At 52.3% G+C, this 12,826-nt stretch overlaps 1 long non-coding RNA gene across 1 annotated transcript in view; it reads left to right on the top strand.

Moving 5' to 3' along the window:
- The first annotated feature begins 1,830 nt into the window (after window positions 1–1,830).
- Window positions 1,831–12,826, top strand: part of LOC116969661 — a 29,205-nt gene continuing 18,209 nt past the window's right edge. Inside the window, exon 1 of the long non-coding RNA XR_004410886.1 lies at window positions 1,831–1,872. This is a non-coding gene — a long non-coding RNA (uncharacterized LOC116969661). The remainder of the gene's footprint in view (window positions 1,873–12,826) is intronic.

The raw sequence follows: 12,826 nt of genomic DNA, 5'->3' as shown, positions 1-12,826 counted from the left end.
CATGATTACCTGTCTTGGAGATTTTTGAAAGAACAGGTAGTAAGCTGGCCATCAGTTGAGACTGAAAAGCGATCTCGCTAGTGGTGGAGCCACATAGCGGCCACACCCAGCAGCTCTTCCTGATCCTGTACCTCAAGCATACTCACGATGTTGTTCAGCCAGTGACCCCGCTTCATGACCAGCCCAGCCCCTGGTCACCCCAAAGCTACCCACACTAAGGAGGAAGCGATGGGCAGTGCCTAGGCACTGTGGAGGGTATGCCTGAACCCCCAGCGAGACTGCTCCTCACGTAGCGTGTCTCGCAGGAGCTCCTGCTCCAGGAGCCGCTCCAGCGGCTCAGGCGGCTGTCTCTCTCCCTGTGGATGGAGAGACGTCCCCTCCGACAAGTCGGAAGCCACCGGCCGGATGCTTCGGATGGCTAAACATCCAGCCCGCAGCTCAGGCACTAGCGGGACTGGGCTCGGCGCGGTGATGGGGATAGCGGTGCGCCCGGTAATTGTTCCTACCGCCTTCTTCTAGAGCTTTTGTGCCTTGTAGTAGCGAGAGCGCCCCTCAAGCTGCGCGCCTCGCAGGCACCTGCACCGAGAGCCGCTCCAGCGGCTCAGGCGGCTCTCTCTCTCCCCGTGCGGTTGGAGAGACGTCCCGTCCGAAATCGGGAAACACCTGCCGGATGCCTCTTCGGGTGGCTATGCATCCAGCCCGCTGCTCAGGTACTAGCGGGCTGGGCTCGGCACGGTGTCGGGGAATAGCGGAACACCGGGTAAACGTTCCTACCGCCTGTTGCTGCCCCCCTCCCCGACGGAAACCGTTCCTCCTCGAACGGGGGACAGTTTTGTTCCAGAGCCTTTTTCTCTGCCTGTAAAACACAAGCAGAAAAAGGCTCCCCTGTAAAAGAAACCCGACGTCAGGGTACTCACCTGACGGTCCGTTTCATTCACTCACGTGACTCCGAAGTAAAATGGGCTATTAATGCTCAGAGTTTTGTTCGAGCCAGGTTTAATAGCCTGATGGCAGTGGGGAAGTAGCTATTCCTGATCCTGGACGTTGCAGTATTCAGGCTCCTGTGCTTTCTACCTGAAGGTAGCAGGGAGATGAGTGTTTGGCCAGAATGGTGTGGGTCTTTGATGATACTACCAGCCTTTTTGAGGCAGCGACTGCGATAAATCCCCTCGAGGGAAGGGAGGTCAGAGCCGATGATGGACTGGGCAGTGTTTACTACATTTTGTAGTATTTTCCTCTGCAGGGCGCTCAAGTTGCCGAACCAAGCCACGATGCAACCGGTCAGTATGCTCTCTACTGTGCACCTGTAGAAGTTAGAGAGAGTCTTCCTTGACAAACCGACTATCCGTAATCTTCTCAGGAAGTAGGGGCGCTAATGAGCTTTCTTGATAATTCCATTACTGTTCTTGGACCAGGAAATATCTTCAGAGATGTGCACGCCCAGGAATTTGAAGCTTTTGACCCTGTGGGGGGAGAGAGAGAGGGGGGCGAGGAGAGGGGTGGGTGTGGGGGATAGAGAGAGGGGGCGGGGAGATAGGTGCGGATGTGGGGGATAGAGGGGGATAGAGGGGGATGGAGGGGAGAGAGTGGTGGGTGTGGGGGGGATAGAGAGAGGGGGAGGGGGGAGAGTGGTGGGTTTGGGGGGGGGGATAGAGAAGGAGGGGGAGAGTGGTGGGTGTGGGGGGATAGAGGGGGCGGGGAGAGAGATGGGTGTGGAGTGGATAGAGGGGGCGGGGAGAGAGGTGGGTGTGGGGGGGGGGGGATAGAGAGAAGGTGAGGGGAGAGGGTGGTGGGTTTATAACCATATAACATATAACAATTACAGCACGGAAACAGGCCATCTCGGCCCTACAACTCCATGCCGAACAATTAGTTTCCCCTAGTCCCATCTGCCTGCACTCAGACCATAATCCTCCATTCCCTTCTCATCCATATACCTATCCAAGTTATTCTTCAATGATAACATCGAACCTGCCTCCACCACTTCCACTGGAAGCTCATTCCACACAGCTACCTGTAACGGGTATAGCTTGGACCCAATAGCAGCACAGAATCAGGCAGGTATAGTTGGTAATTAACTTTATTACGATACTGTAACACAGAGTAGTAACACAGGAATGGGTACACCGTACTCACACAGAGGCTCAGGATTGAGCGAGGGTTCCATAGAAACTTAGAAACATAGAAATTAGGTGCAGGAGTAGGCCATTCGGCCCTTCGAGCCTGCACCGCCATTCAATATGATCATGGCTGATCATCCAACTCAGTATCCCGTACCTGCCTTCTCTCCATACCCTCTGATCCCCTTAGCCACAAGGGCCACATCTAACTCCCTCTTAAATATAGCCAATGAACTGGCCTCGACTACCCTCTGTGGCAGAGATTTCCAGAGATTCACCACTCTCTGTGTGAAAAAAGTTCTTCTCATCTCGGTTTTAAAGGATTTCTCCCTTATCCTTAAGCTGTGACCCCTTGTCCTGGACTTCCCCAACATCGGGAGCAATCTTCCTGCATCTAGCCTGTCCAACCCCTTAAGAATTTGGTAAGTTTCTATAAGATCCCCTCTCAATCTCATAAATTCTAGAGAGTATAAACCAAGTCTATCCAGTCTTTCTTCATAAGACAGTCCTGACATCCCAGGAATCAGTCTGGTGAACCTTCTCTGCACTCCCTCTATGGCAATAATGTCCTTCCTCAGATTTGGAGACCAAAACTGTACGCAATACTCCATGTGTGGTCTCACCAAGACCCTGTACAACTGCAGTAGAACCTCCCTGCTCCTATACTCAAATCCTTTTGCTATAAAAGCTAACATACCATTTGCTTTCTTCACTGCCTGCTGCACCTGCATGCCTACTTTCAATGACTGGTTTACCATGACACCCAGGTCTCGCTGCATCTCCCCTTTTCCTAGGCGGCCACCATTTAGATAACAGTCTGCTTTCCTGTTTTTGCCACCAAAATGGATAACCTCACATTTATCCACATTATACTGCATCTGCCAAACATTTGCCCACTCACCCAGCCTATCCAAGTCACCTTGCAATCTCCTAGCATCCTCCTCACAGCTAACACTGCCCCCCAGCTTAGTGTCATCCGCAAACTTGGAGATATTGCCTTCAATTCCCTCATCCAGATCATTAATATATATTGTAAATAGCTGGGGTCCCAGCACTCAGCCTTGCGGTACCCCACTAGTCACTGCCTGCCATTGTGAAAAGGACCCGTTTACTCCTACTCTTTGCTTCCTGGTTGCCAGCCAGTTCTCTATCCACATCAATACTGAACCCCCAATGCCGTGTGCTTTAGGTTTTTATACTAATCTCTTATGTGGGACCTTGTCGAAAGCCTTCTGGAAGTCCAGATACACCACATCCACTGGTTCTCCCCTATCCATGCTACTAGTTACATCCTCGAAAAATTCTATAAGATTCGTCAGACATGATTTACCTTTTGTAAATCCATGCTGACTTTGTCCAATGATTTCACCACTTTCCAAATGTGCTGCTATCCCATCTTTAATAACTGACTAGCAGTTTCCCCACTACCGATGTTAGACTAACTGGTCTGTAATTCCCCGTTTTCTCTCTCCCTCCCTTCTTAAAAAGTGGGGTTACGTTTGCTACCCGCCAATCCTCAGGAACTACTCCAGAATCTAAAGAGCTTTGAAAGATTATTACTAATGCATCCACTATTTCTGGAGCTACTTCCTTAAGTACTCTGGGATGCAGCCTATCTGGCCGTGGGGATTTATCGGCCTTTAATCCATTCAATTTACCCAACACCACTTCCCGGCTAACCTGGATTTCACTCAATTCCTCCAACTCCTTTGACCCGCGGTCCCCTGCTATTTCCGGCAGATTATTTATGTCTTACTTAGTGAAGACGGAACCAAAGTAGTTATTCAATTGGTCCGCCATATCCTTGTTCCCCATGATCAACTCACCTGTTTCTGACTGCAAGGGACCTACATTTGTTTTAACTATTCTCTTTCTTTTCACATATCTATAAAAACTTTTGCAGTCAGTTTTTATGTTCCCTGCCAGTTTTCTTTCATAATCTATTTTTCCTTTCCTAATTAAGCCCTTTGTCCTCCTCTGCTGGTCTCTGAATTTCTCCCAGTCCTCTGGTATGCTGCTTTTTCTGGCTAATTTGTACGCATCATCCTTCGCTTTGATACTATTCCTGATTTCCCTTGTTATACACGGATGCACTACCTTCCCTGATTTATTCTTTTGCCAAACTGGGATGAACAATTTTTGTAGTTCATCCATGCAGACTTTAAATGTCTTCCATTGCATATCCACCGTCAACCCTTTTAGAATTAATTGCCAGTCAATCTTGCCCAATTCACGTCTCATACCCTCAAAGTTACCTTTCTTTAAGTTCCGAAGAGGGGCAGGCAGGTTCGAATCCGTGTAGGCAGTCGGGAAATCGCTGGAGAGTCTTGCATGAATGCTGAGAACAATCTGGCACTATGTGAACGGTGAGGAGAGTCTATATACCGGGTTAATTGGTGATCAGAGGCAACTGAGTGCAACAGGTGAGGAGAGTTGGGCGGATGAGAGGGGAGTTGCAGGCAGGCAGGTGAGGAGAAGGAGGGACCGGTGGAAAGGTACTGGGAGGTGAAGTGGATGAGAATGAGGAGAGGGCAGACTGTGACAGAACCCTCCCCTCAAGGGACGGCTCCTGACGTCCCAAAACAAAACTAAAAACAATAAAGGAAATAAACCCAATCCCACGCAGTTGCGTGGGAGGAGGGGCACCGGAGGAGGGCTAATATTCGTCCGAGACATCCATGTCCGCATCCTCCTCCATAGCATCAGAGGAAAGCTCCGTCTCGTCGTCACTGGGCGCCTCAGACGGAAGAGGGGACAGAGTCTCAGGGGCGGCGACCCCTCTAGGAGTGGCGGACTTGGACGGCTGGTCGGGATGACGCCGGTGAAACTCCCTAATGAGGGAGGCGTCCAGGATGTGTCGAGCAGGAACCCATGACCTCTCCTGTGGACCGTAACCGTCCCAATGGACCAGGTATTGGAGACCCCTCCCGCGACGGCGGGAGCGCAGGAGGCGGTGCACCGTAACGGCGGGGCTTCCGTCGATGAGACGAGGAGGAGGGACTGCGGGGACCAGGGAGCTCTCCCGGACTGGCTTTACTCTGGACACGTGGAACGTAGGATGGACCCGCATGGAACGAGGCAACTTGAGCCTCACAGCCGCTGGGTTGATGACCTTCTGGATCTCCAAGGGACAGATGAACTTGGGTGCCAACTTCTTGGACTCCACCCTCAAGGGAAGGTCCCGGGTCGACAGCCACACCTTCTGGCCCGCGAGGTAGGTGCAGGTCTGGGTGCGGTGACGGTTGGCAGCCGTGGCGTAACGGTCCACGGAGCGGAGAAGAGCCGCCCTGGCTTGGGTCCACGTCATGCGGCAGCGACGAATGAAGGCCTGGACGGACGGGCAGGAAACGTCTTTCTCCAGCGCCGGGAACAGTGGAGGCTGGAACCCGTAGGCACACTGGAAAGGGGAGAGCCCAGTGGCCGAGCTTGTCAGGGTGTTGTGGGCGTACTCCACCCACAACAACTGCTGGGACCAGGAGGAGGGATGCTTGGACACCATACACCGCAGCGCCGTCTCCATCTCCTGATTCTTCTTTTCAGTTTGGCCGTTGGACTGGGGATGAAATCCGGACGTCAGACTCACGGTGGCCCCCACAAGCGTGCATAACTCCCTCCAGAACACAGAGGCAAACTGGGGTCCCCGGTCGGAGACCACATCGACGGGGAGACCATGGAGCCTGAAGACGTGGAGTAACACGAGCTCGGCAGTTTCCTTGGCTGACGGAAGCTTGGGCAGGGGCACGAAGTGAGCAATCTTGCTAAATCTATCGACCACGGTCAGGATGGTGGTGTGACCACTGGCCGGTAACGAAGTCCAGGGAGATGTGGGACCATGGCCGATGGGGTACAGGCAGTGGAAGCAGATGACCCGCAGGAGCTTGGTGTGAGACCTTGTGCTGGTTGCAAACGGGACAGGCGTTGACAAACTCCCGAGTGTCCTCCTCCAGCGATGCCCACCAGAACCTCCGTAGCACCATCTCCTTGGTCCGCTGAATGCCGGGATGACAGGTGAGTCGAGAGCTGTGGGCCCACTGAAGGACGTCGGACCGCAGGGCAGAAACCACAAACAGGCGATCAGGAGAGCATGCGCTGGGTCCCGGCTGGTTCTCCAAGGCCGCCTTTACATTCTCCTCCACTTCCCAGGTGAGGGAGGCAACCCTGTGCGAGGACGGGAAGATGGTCTTGGGGCCAGAGGCAGGCTCTTCCTTCGCCAAGAACTGTCGAGAGACGGCATCGGGCTTCACGTTGCGGGACCCAGGTCGGTAGGAGAGGGAGAAGTTGAAGCGGGTGAGGAAGAGAGACAAGCGGGCCTGACGAGAGTTGAGCCTCTTGTCTGACTGGAGGTATTCAAGCTTCTTGTGGTCAGCCCAAACCAAGAAAGGCTGCTGGGTTCCCTCCAGCCAGTGACGCCATTCCTCCAACGCCAACTTAACCGCCAACAGTTATCGGTTGCCAATATCATAATTCCTCTCAGCAGGGGTCAGGCGTCGGGAGAAGGCGGCGCATGGATGGAGCTTCTGGTCCCCGGCAGCCCGCTGGGACAGAACAGCTCCCACCCCCACGTCGGAGGCGTCCACCTCCACCACGAACTGTCTCTCCGAGTCCAGAACTTGGAGGATGGGGGCCGATGTAAACCGTGACTTGAGTGTCTGAAAAGCTTCGTCGGCCGCGGCAGACCACCGGGACGGAACCTTGGAGGAGGTGAGTGCCGTGAGGGGTGCGGCCACAGTACTGGAGCCACGGATGAACCGTCGGTAAAAATTGGCGAACCCCAGGAACCTTTGGAGCTGCTTGCGGGAGTCAGGAACAGGCCAGGTAGTGACAGCAGAGACCTTGGCGGGGTCCATCTTGATGTTCCCTTGGCCAACGATGTATCCTAGGAAGGAGACTGATTGGGAGTGAAACTCGCACTTCTCAGCTTTAACGAAGAGCGAGTTCTCCAGGAGCCGATGTAGAACTGCCTGGACGTGGTGTACGTGTTCCTCCTTGGTCCGTGAAAAGATGAGGATGTCATCATATAGACGAACACGTACTTGTTTAACATGTCTCTGAGAACGTCATTGACCAAAGCCTGGAAGACGGCCGGGGCGTTGGTGAGGCCAAAGGGCATCACCGTGTATTCATAATGTCCCGTGGGAGTGTTGAAGGCGGTCTTCCACTCATCTCCCTCTTTGATGCGGACCAAGTGGTAAGCGTTGCGTAGATCCAACTTCGAAAAGATGGTGGCCCCCTCCAGGAGCTCGAAAGCAGAGGAGATGAGTGGGAGAGGGTAGCTATTCTTCGCCGTGATGCCGTTGAGCCCCCGGTAATCTATGCAGGGACGCAGAGATTTGTCCTTCTTCTCCACGAAGAAGAACCCAACCCCAGTAGGAGACGAGGAGGGACGGATGAGACCAGCAGCCAATGAGTCGTTTATGTATTTCTCCATGGCGCCTCTCTCAGGGGCGGACAGGGAGTAAAGGCGACCACCAGGAGGAGCGGAAACAGGCAGGAGGTCTATGGCGCAGTCATAGGGCCGACGAGGAGGAAGGGATGTGGCCCTAGACTTGCTAAAAACCTCCCCAAATTCATGGTACTCGGCTGGGACCCCGTCAGATTTGGAGCAGAACTGGAGCAGGTGGCCGGTTGAGGAGCTGAGGCTTGCTTCAGGCACACTTGGTGGCAGGAAGGGCTCCAACCCAAGATGACCCCCCGTCCTCCAGTCGATGTTGGGGTTGTGTCGCCGAAGCCAGGGGTAGCCCAGGATGAGGGGAAGACGGGGAGACTGCAGGATGTGGAACTGGATGGTCTCATGGTGATTACCAGACAGGAGCATGCGCACTGGGACCGTCTGGTGAGAAACAGTCCCCAGGAGATGGCCGTCGAGGGCGTTGGCGGGAACAGGTTCAGGCAGGGGAACACAACTGATGCCTAGGTGACGGGCTAATTCCATGTCCATAAGATTAATGTCACAACCCGAGTCTATGAAGGTGGCGAGGGTGTGAGAACCATCAGACAAGAGCAGACGGGCATGACAAAGAGGGCGTCGGGCAGAGGAAAGTTCAGAGGTTCGACTCACCAGTAATTCCTCCGCTACTGGCGAGTCTGGCCCTTTCACTGGACACTTCGAGATGTAATGACCCGCCAGGCCACAGTAGGGACAGAGGTTCCCCCGACGCCGACGTTCCCGTTCCTCGGAGGTGAGACTGGTGCGACCCACCTGCATGGGTTCGGGTTGCCTCGACGGTTGCCCCGACGAGGGTAGTCCAGTCTCCGGAGCAAAAACGAGCTTGGGTGGATAGCTGGCGGACCGCCTGTCCCTGTCGCTTCTCCCGACGTCTCGCCAGGATGCGTCGGTCCAGACGGGTCGTTAGCTCGATAAGCCCATCCAGAGAAGAAGGAAGGTCGTGGGACACCAACTCATCCTTGATATAGTCATTCAAGCCCAGGAAGAAAGCGTCACACTGGGCCGGGGCGTTCCAATCACTCTGACGGGCCCTGGTGCGAAAGTCGATGGCGACGTCAGCGACGCTCTGGTTCCCCTGGCTCAACCCCAGCAGACTTCCCGCAGCGTCCGGACCCATCGAAACCTCACCGAACACCTTGCGAAGGTCCGCGGCGAAGGCCTGGAAAGGAGAAAGCCGGCGTACGTCGCTCCCATTCAGCCGTTCCCCACAGCCGAGCTCTGCCAGTCAGGTGATTAATGATAAACGCCACGCTCGCCGCTTCCTGGGCGAAGGTGTAGGGCTGTAGGGCGAAGAGAATGGAACAGTTCGTGATAAATGGGTTGCAGCCTTCCGTGTCTCCAGCGTAGCGCTCCGGGGTTCCCACCCGGGTCTCAGGTGCTGGTCCTAGTGGACCGGGAGCTGGTGCTGTCGGAGCCGGAGGCGAAGCATGGGGTGTAGCCTGGGCGAGGGTGGTCGTCAGCTGTTGGACCTGGGTGGCTCGTACAACCAATGCTTGCTCTTGGTTTGACACAGCCTGTCGAACCTCGGAGTTGGAGGCAGTGAGCATAGTTTCCTGCTGCAGGAGCGTGTGTTCAATTCTCTCGAAGCGGTTTGACGGAGACGTTGTGTGCGCTGAGTCCATTGTTTGCCAGATTGTACTGTAACGGGTATAGCTTGGACCCAATAGCAGCACAGAATCAGACAGGTATAGTTGGTAATGAACTTTATTCCGATACTGTAACACAGAGTAGTAACACAGGAAAGGGTACACCGTACTCACACAGAGGCGCAGGATTGAGCGAGGGTTCCGAAGAGGGGCAGGCAGGAGACGTAGTCGGGAAATCGCTGGAGAGTCTTGCATGAATGCTGAGAACAATCTGGCACTGTGTGAACGGTGAGGAGAGTCTATATACCGGGTTAATTGGTGATCAGAGGCAACTGAGTGCAACAGGTGAGGAGAGTTGGGCTGATGAGAGAGGAGTGGCAGGCAGGCAGGTGAGGAGAAGGAGGGACCGGTGGAAAAGTACTGGGAGGTGAAGTGGATGACAATGAGGAGAGGGCAGACTGTGACACCTTCTGCAGTTGAACAGAGCCCTAGTTAGTCCACACCTGGAGTATTGTTTGCAGTTTTGTCCACTAGTTTGAGGAAGCAGATTATTGCTATTGATGGAGAGCAGCGTAGGTTTACAAGGGTAATTCGCGGGATGGCGGGACTGTCATATGCTGAGATAATGGAGCTGTTGGGCTTGTACACTCTGGAGTTTAGAAGGATGGGAGGGAGTCTCATTGAAACATATAAGATTGTTAAGGGCATGAACACGCTAGCGGCAGGACACGTGTTCCCGTTGTTGGGGGAATCCAGAGCCAGCGGGCACAGTTTAAGAATATGGAGTAAGCCATTTGGAACGGTGTCGAGGAAACACTTTTTCTCACAGAGAGTGGCGAGTCTGTGGAATTCATTGCCTCAGAGGGCGGTCGAGGCAGGTTATCTGGTGCTTTCAAGAGAGAGGCAGATACGGCTCTTAAAAATATCGGAGTCAGGAGATATGAAGCGAATGCATGAACGGGGTACTGATTGGGGATGATCAGCCATGATCACATTAAATGGCGGTGCTGGCTCGAAGGGCCAAATGGCCTGCTCCTGCACCTATTGTCTATTGTCTATAGTCTATCGACTTGACTTGAAATGGATTGTTTTGACTTGAAATGGATTGACTTGACTTGAAATGGATTGACTTGACTTGACTTGAAAGGTATTCACTTGACTTGAATTGAAAGGTATTCACTTGACTTGAATTGAAATGGATTGACTTGACTTGACATCAAATGGATTGACTTGACTTGAAATGGAATTACTTGATTTGATTGAAATGGGTTGAAATTGATGGTTGGCCCGCTAATCACTATGCTTTGCTTGGCTTGGCTTGAACTGACTTGACGTGAGTTGTGGATTTACTTGGCTTGATTTGAAATGGATTGCCTTGAAATGACTTGAAATTGATTGAATTTAAATTGATTGACTTGTCTTCAGATGGATTGACTTCGCTTGAAATGGATTGACATGACTTGACTTGAAAAGCATTGACTTCATATGGATTGACTTGACTTGAAATTGATTGACTTGACTTGAAATGGATTGATTGACTTGACTTGAAATGGCTTGAGTTTAGTTGACTTGAAATAGAATGACTTGACTTGACTTGAAAAAGATTGACTTGAAATTGGTTGATTTGACTTCACTTGACTTGAAATGGGTTGACTTGTAATCGATTGACGAATTGAAATGGATTTACTTCAATTGACTTCACTTGGAATAGATTGACTTGACATGAAATGGATTGACTTGACTTGAAATTGATTGACTTGAAATGGATTGATTTGACTTCAAATAGATTGACTTGACATATGTTTTGACTTGACTTGGTTTGAAATGGACTGGTTTGGAATGGATTATCTTGACTTGACGTGACCTGACTTGAAATGGTTTGACGACTTCAAATCGATTGACGACTTGACTTGTAATGAATTGACTTGACTTGGCTTAACTTGAAATGGACTGACTTGAGGGCGACAGAGAGAGTGGGAGAGAAAGGGGAGAGAGGGAGAGGGGAGAGAGAGATGGGGAGACAGGGGGGGAGAGATAGGAGGTAGGAGAGAGAGAGGGGGTAGAGAGGGAGGAAGAAATACGGGGGAGAGGGAGAGGGAGAGGTGGAGAGGGGTAAGAGAGAGGGGGGAGAAGCGGGAGAGAGGGGGCAGAGAGAGGGATAGAGAAATACGGAGATAGAGGAGAGAGAGGGAAAGAGGGAGAGGGGGGATATAGAGAGGGGGAGAAAGAGAGGGGCAGGGAGGGGAAAGAGAGGGAGGGGAAAGAAGAGAGGGGAGAGAGGGGGGGAGAGAGAGAGGCGCAGAGAGAGAGAGTGTGGAGATTGAGGAGGAAGAGATGTGGGGACATAGAGGGGGGGGGAGATGGATTAAAAGGGGAAAGAGAGATGGGAGAGGGGAAGCTAGAGACAGGGGGAGAGATAGAGAGAGGAGAGAGAGTGGGGAGCGAAAGGGAGATGGAGAGATGGGAGAGAGAGGGGGGGATAGAGAAAAACATGGAAAGACAGAGAGGGGGTAGAGAGAGGGGGGTGAGTGGGTATATAGAGATAGGAGAGAGAGAGAGAGTGGAGAGAAATGGCTCAGAAACAGGGCGGAGGGCGAGAGATGGGATAGAGAGAGGGGGGAGACAAAGGGGAGAGAGGGGGAGATGGAGATGTGGAGAGAGAATTAGGGAGAGGGAGAGGAGGGAGAGAGGTGAGAGAGAGAGGGAGGAGAGAGAGGGGGGAGAGGGAGAAGGGGGGAGAAGGGTGTAGAGAGAAAGAGATGGAGAGAGAGGGGAGATAGAGAGGGGGGGGGAGAGAAGTGGGGAGAGAGGGAGATAGAGAGGGAAGAGAGTGGGGGAGAGAGGGGGCGAAAGTAGGGCGGCGAGAGGGAGGGAATGGAGAGATAGAGAGAGGAGGAGAGAGAAACATAGATACATAGAAACATAGAGCATAGGTGCAGGAGTAGGCCATTCGGCCGTTCGATCCTGCACCGCCATTGAATATGATCATGGCTGATCATCCAACTCCGTATCTCATACCTGCAGTAACTCCATACCCCTTGATCCCATTAGGCACATGGGCCACAACTAACTCCCTCTTAAATGTAGCTAATTAACTGGCCTCAACCACCCTCTGTGGCAGATAATTCCACAGATTGACCACTCTCTGTGTGGATTTCTTTTCTCATATCGGTCCTAAAAGACGTCCCCCTTATCCTCAAACTGTGACCCCTTGTTCTGGACTTCCCCAATATCGGGAACAATCTTCCTGCATCTAGCCTGTCCAACACTTTAAGAATTTTGTCAAGTCAAGTCACATTTATTTATATAGCACATTTAAAAACAACACTTGTTGTCCAAAGTGCTTTACAATTGTTATAAGAATTGTATAAACCAACAAGGAAATACATTATTGCCATAGAGGGAGTACAGAGAAGGTTCACCAGACTGATTCCTGGGTTGTCAGGACTTTCATATGAAGAAAGACTGGATAGACTCGGTTTGTACTCGCTAGAATTTAGAAGATTGAGGGGGGATCTTATAGAAACTTACACAATTCTTAAGGGATTGGACAGGCTAGATGCAGGAAGATTGTTCCCGATGGTGGGGAAGTCCAGAACAAGGGGTCACAGTTTAAGGATAAGGGGGAAATCTTTTAGGACCGAGATGAGGAAAACTTTTTTCACACAGAGAGT

Source organism: Amblyraja radiata, unplaced genomic scaffold (genome assembly GCF_010909765.2).
Source record: "Amblyraja radiata isolate CabotCenter1 unplaced genomic scaffold, sAmbRad1.1.pri S96, whole genome shotgun sequence".
In the NCBI taxonomy this organism is placed as follows: domain Eukaryota; kingdom Metazoa; phylum Chordata; class Chondrichthyes; order Rajiformes; family Rajidae; genus Amblyraja; species Amblyraja radiata.
This window is presented reverse-complemented; position numbering and strand designations above follow the sequence as displayed.